We start from the raw sequence: 6,000 nt of genomic DNA on the forward strand, positions 1-6,000 counted from the left end.
TGGGTAGTCATCCCCCTCACACCGCTTTCCATCAGCGCGATCCCACCTTCGAGGCTGACAGCCCTTTTATCCAGGACAAGTGTATGATTCCTGGTGAATCTAATCTGCACCAAAGTTTCAAAAGACGTCAGGAGAAGCTTGTTGGCCAGGTTCTGAGCCAGGCTCATCACTGTTACAACAGGATGGAAATGGGAGAAACCCCACGCCAAAACATGGAGGAGCGGATCTATGCTCAAGCGGATGCCTTCTGTCTCTCTGATCAATTTAACTATCATGCGCAATTTCCCAGGCATAACCCACAAATGGCTTGCGCTCAAAGTGTTTTTACTGTGAAAACACAAGGTAACAGAATTCCATGCGAGGAGCCTAATATGTCGGTTCCTACTGAACCTACCTCGGTCCCTCTGTCGCGGAGACTTGAGATATGTAATATTTCAGCTGTCCAAACCCGAGAGAGAATTTTTGTTTCCAGACTGGGACCAGCAACAAAAGCGAAAAGTATCAGGGCACTCTTTGCCCAAGAACATGGGATCAACTTAGACGCAAAAGCTATCAAAACTAGACACCCGACCTATTCGTCCTTTATCATCTCCTGCCCTGCAAATGCAAAGCATATCGTCTTGGATTCTAGCTGCTGGCTGGTAGGCACCCTTATAAAGCCGTTCCAAGAGAGAAGCAGATCAATCGCTTACAGCGGATCCAGGCGAGATAAACAGCCATAGCTACAAAAGGATGACTTGCTACCAGGTTCACACAAAGGAGAGATTCTTTGGTTTATGCAGAATGTACGTAGCCTAAAAAACAAGCTTCATTGTCTCCAGACTCTCCTATTGCTTAATGAGTTTGATGTCATCTGCCTTGCAGAAACATGGTTAAGGGCGGATAGACAGCTTGATCTTACCCATTATAACATCCCTTACAAACACATTGGGAATCACAGGATTAACGGGCGAGGCGGGGATGTTGAAATCCTTTTCAACGATCGATTCCAGCCAATAAGGACACGAGTGAGCCAGTCAAACAACTTTGAGGCAGTCTCCCTGACGCTGAGGAGTCCTCTTCTTCAAATCCAATGCTGCCTGGTTTACCTTCCTCCAGACCACAATGATGACTCTAGAGCTGAGCTGCTCACGTGGTTAGCAACCGACTTAGTGCCTAAAATTCCCACTGTTGTAGCAGGTGATTTTAACTTGCCACTACCCAGGCGTGGAAATGCCCTTGAGGCCCTTTAACCTTACACGGTTAGTGATGCAACCAACTAGAGCGTGTCAAGCGCTGGATCTAATCTTCCACAACTTACAAGATATCAGACTCCTACCTAGCAACTTTCGATTCCAATCTGATCACTCGCCAATTGCATGCAAACTATCCTTACAGAGTAATTTCCTTGGGTTACCTGACGAGTACTTCGCTGAATTGCCTAGGATAGCTTTCTCTACCAAATATCTGAAGCCAGAGATCATTCTTCAATGCTTGATTGGGTTTGACTGGGAGCGTCTCTATTCTGAGCCGTTGGAGGCTGCCGTTATGCTTTTGTCGGAACAACTGAAGTTGATTGCACTACATGGTGCAGCCAGAATCACCAGGATTGGTAACAGGTCGAATCGGGGTTTCAATAAGGAAACTGAGATGGCTTTCATCAAGAAGCAGAAGGCCTACCGGAAATGGCAGAAAACTCAACTTCCCTCAGACCATACCATCTTAAAGAAAGAAAGAGCTTGATTCTTGAAAAAGAAAAGGCAGGTCTTTAACCCAGCTGTTCTCAATAGGTTGAAGAGTGGTAGAAGGATCCTTTCGCATTATCATCATCTAGCCATTGACAAAAAGCTTGTCCAGGGATGGGCACAGTTCAACTTACTACAGGCAGATTTTCCTGACTCTGATTCCTCTCTCTCGCAGGAGGACTGGTTACCTATGGCACACTTTTCTGAAATAGAAATAACCAGAGAGACCATAATTGATGTCATCAATAAACTACCCAACAAAACCACTGTAGGTCCGGATGGTTTCCCACTCTTTATTATCAAAATTTGCAGCCCATATATATAGTTCTTCTTCACCTTTTCAGACTAATCCTGCAATCTGGAATAGTTCCTTCAATTTCGAAAACCTACCATGTTAAGCCCATTCCAAAGATCAAGAAAGCCAAATCTCCTAAAGACCTGCGACCAATATCCATCAGTTGTTCTTTACTCAAAATTTTTGAAAACGTAATTCAGCCAACAATTGCCCAGCATTGCTTTGCACACAGGCCCGAGTACCTGCATACCGTTCTACAAATGAGATCGACAACTACCAATCTTCTCGAAACCCTCTTCAGAATTCAGCGCACCCTTAACAACAAATCACAGATTGATATCATATTCCTCGACATAAAATCGGCTTATGACAAAATGCACCTCCCAGCTCTTTTTACCATTCTGAAGCACTACTTCGGCCTGGCGGATACCTTACTTCAAATTTTGAAGTCTTTTTACTCTCTAGACATCTGTCTGTGACCCACAATGACTTTCAAGTAACTATTGACGTCTCATGAGGCATCCCACAAGGAAGCGTACTGTCAGCTATCCTGTTTGCAGCAGTTTTGGAGCTCAGAATCCGAACTTTGTCTCTTATGCCGACGATCTGAAGTTCTTCGTGAGCTCAGATCATAATCATCAGATTCAAGATATCAACCAACAAGCTTCTAGGCAGATATTGAACTTGGAAAGTTATCTTGCCACAATTGGGCTGCATCTGAGCCCTTCCAACACAACTGACGATAACCAAGAAGAAAGTCAAAAATGTTATCCAAATCTTTGTTAGTGAGGAACCGGTGCAAACGGTGACCTCTCATACTGATCTTGGCCTCACCTGGGACGTTGGGCTCACATTTGTGCCTCACTTTGCCAGAATGAGGCAGAAGACGTACGCTGCTCTTTGGGCAGTGCGTCAAGAGCTCGTTGGTGGGCATCAGCCAGCGCTGCTTGTTCGGCACATCCTGAGGTGTATTACGCCGATTCCTCTCTATGCTTCAGAAATTTGGTCATCTGCCCCTGCCTCATACCTTAAGAAGTATCTCAGTTTAGAGTACTGGTTGCTGAGATGGATGGTAGGCCACCCCCTAACTATCTCCAGATCTATCCTACAAGCAAATGTGAGCACCACTCCCTGGAGACATATCATCATGACAAAAAATGTCCTCACGCTTGCACGGCTTATAAAGAGGCGAATTGATGCTCCATCGGTATCCACATTAATCTCTGGCCCTAGGAGGGCAACAGGGAAGCACCCCGACTCCTGTCTCCCTCTACGTCTTACGCTGTCAAGCATTGATTCCCTGAGGAACATGTTTCCAGCCAATCGTCTTCGGATCTTTAATAAATTTAGGATCCACCCTGATAGGTTCTGTGAAGACAAGCCCAACACGAAGGAAATCCTCAAGAACTGCTACCAGATTATGAGCTTATACTACTCACCTGCTCCTGAACAGACTGTTTTTTTTTTTTTTTTTAACTTGCCTATTTGTATATGACAAAGACTTTTTCTCTTCATGCAATCATATATTTTGTATATTACTGTATATTTTGTACATTATTGTATATTTAATCCTGTAAATGTCTCGGATCGAGCACACATGCACTGTTGTTAATTGTATATGCGTTCCTCGCACCTTAGTCTGTAAATATTCACACCCTTCTGGCAGAGAGCCGTCCCGGGGTGACTCAAGGTTTCTTGGGAAATAAACTGATTTTAATAATAATAATAACAATAATCTTGTAATAACTGAGAGTAAAGTGGAGGAGAAATTGTTGAAGATAAACACAAGAGAGGCACCTGGGCTGGATAGGATCTATCCAGTTATATTAAAGGAGGCAGCAAAGGAAGTAAGCAAACCCTTAGCGATAATTATGAGAGCTTCCTTGGACTCAGGGGAGGTATCATAGACTGGAGATGTGAAAATGTGACCCCCAATTTACAAAGGAGGATCAAAGGGCAACACAAGTAATTAGAGATCTGTGAGTTTAACTTCTGTTCCAGGAAAATTAATGGCGGCACTGGTTAAAGAAGCACTGCAGGATCATCTAGACAAGACTTCAGTTATAGCTCGGACGCAACATCGTTTTGTTAAGGGAAAGTCTTTCCTGACCAATTTGATTGGATACTATGATGCAATCACAAAAGAACTGGATGCAGGGAATAACTTTGATATTATATACTTGGATCTTAGAAAGGCTTTTGATACTGCCGCACATGGAAGACTGCTGCAAAAATTGGAGCAGTGTGGCATTGGAGGCAAATTTCTGCTATGGATAAAGGGGTGGTTGATGGGGAGAGTACAGAGAGTCGTAATCAATAGACTGCTCATCGTGGACTAATGTTATTAGTGGAGTCCCTCAGGGTTCAGTGTTGGGTCCATTATTGTTTTCTGTATTTATAAATAATATTGATGATGATATATCAAGCTTAAAGTCCAAGTTTGCAGACAATACAAAGGTTGGCAGGGTTGTTAAGGACACTACTGACGCTATGCTGCAACAGGATCTGGAAAGGTTGAGCAGATGGGCTGAGAGGTGGCAAATGAAGTTTAACGTTGACAAATGTAAGGTACTACATATGGGAAACAGCAATCCGAGAGCAACGTATCAACTCTGTGCTACTACACTGACAGTGGTAGAGAATCAAAAGGACCTGGGGCTAATTGTGCAGTCAGATATGAAATTCTCTGTGCAGTGCAGATGGGCTGCAAGAGTAGCTCATGGTGTCTTGTCAATGATATACAGGAATTTTTCTAGCATGGATAAGGAGGTAATTATTCCTTTGTATAAGGCAATGGTCAGACCACACCTTGAGTACTGTATACAGGTCTGGAGGCCTCATTTCAAGAAGATGTAGAGCTGCTGGAACGAGTACAGAGAAGGGCAACAAGATTAGTGAATGGAACAAAGGGTTGCCCTTACGAAGAAAGGCTTAAGTTCAGGGAATGACCATTGCATATCCCCGGAGCAATATGACCTTAGTTGCTAATGCTCCTAATAAAAACCAAACAACAACAAACAGAGACTGGGGTGTTTTCGTCCAGCAAAACGGGCAACTCGACCAGAGAACTCAATTTACAGACATAATACAAAATGCACAGCAGATGGATTTAATTATTCGGGTGGCTTAAAAATAATAGTTTGGTTTTTCATCTTTGTCTCTCCTTAGCTCCTATCTTCTTTTTTCTTTTCTTTTTTTTTTTTTTTTTTCTTGCTGGCTCTTAACCTTGTGCTTTAAGTCTGGCTCTTAACCTTATGCTTGAAGTCTGGCTCTCTGTGTACCAGATTACTGGCATGTGCCTGTCTTGCGGTCCACCGTAGTATTTAGGGTAAGGCGCAAAACCGGTGGTCCCCACAACTGCACCATCTTACTCCTGTGAAGTATACAGGACTGTGTAAATGATAGACGTGTATGTGGCATGTTGTATGTGTACAGTGTTGTGTATTCTGTTGTTTCTCTGGCTGACCTTCGCCACCCACGGTTGCCCGAGCTTCCTCGACGAAGTCCAAGTAAAAAAAAAAAAGTGTAAGAATGGGTGATAGGCGAAGAATGAGAATAAAAGCAGGTAGGAACATGAAAGGACGAGGAAAGAAGGTGTCCTCCAGATGAGGAAGCCAGGGATGGAATGAAGGGTTGGATACCCTTGGGTCAGGAAGCCCACTGAAACCCAGGGACTGAGAACTCAGAAAAGAGGAGCCCCATTTGGCATCCCATACCCGAAGGTATCAGCGAAAAAATCCTACCCTTGTGAGAGCTTGCAAGGTAAGCTGTTCCTACTCAAAGCATAGGAAGGATGTATCATCCCGAACTCTAGGGAAGTGTCAACAAGAAGATCTTACCCGAAGTGGGGTTTTCAGGTGAGATGTCCCACACAACATAAGTAGTGTCAGTGTTCCTACCCGTATAGGGGTTTTCATAGGTCAAGTTCATGCAGATCCGTTTACTGGTCAATATTAGAAATGTCAAATCCAAGTAAGATCA

Source organism: Mastigoproctus giganteus, chromosome 3, assembly GCF_048544385.1.
Source record: "Mastigoproctus giganteus isolate SK-2022 chromosome 3, ASM4854438v1, whole genome shotgun sequence".
Taxonomy (NCBI): domain Eukaryota; kingdom Metazoa; phylum Arthropoda; class Arachnida; order Uropygi; family Thelyphonidae; genus Mastigoproctus; species Mastigoproctus giganteus.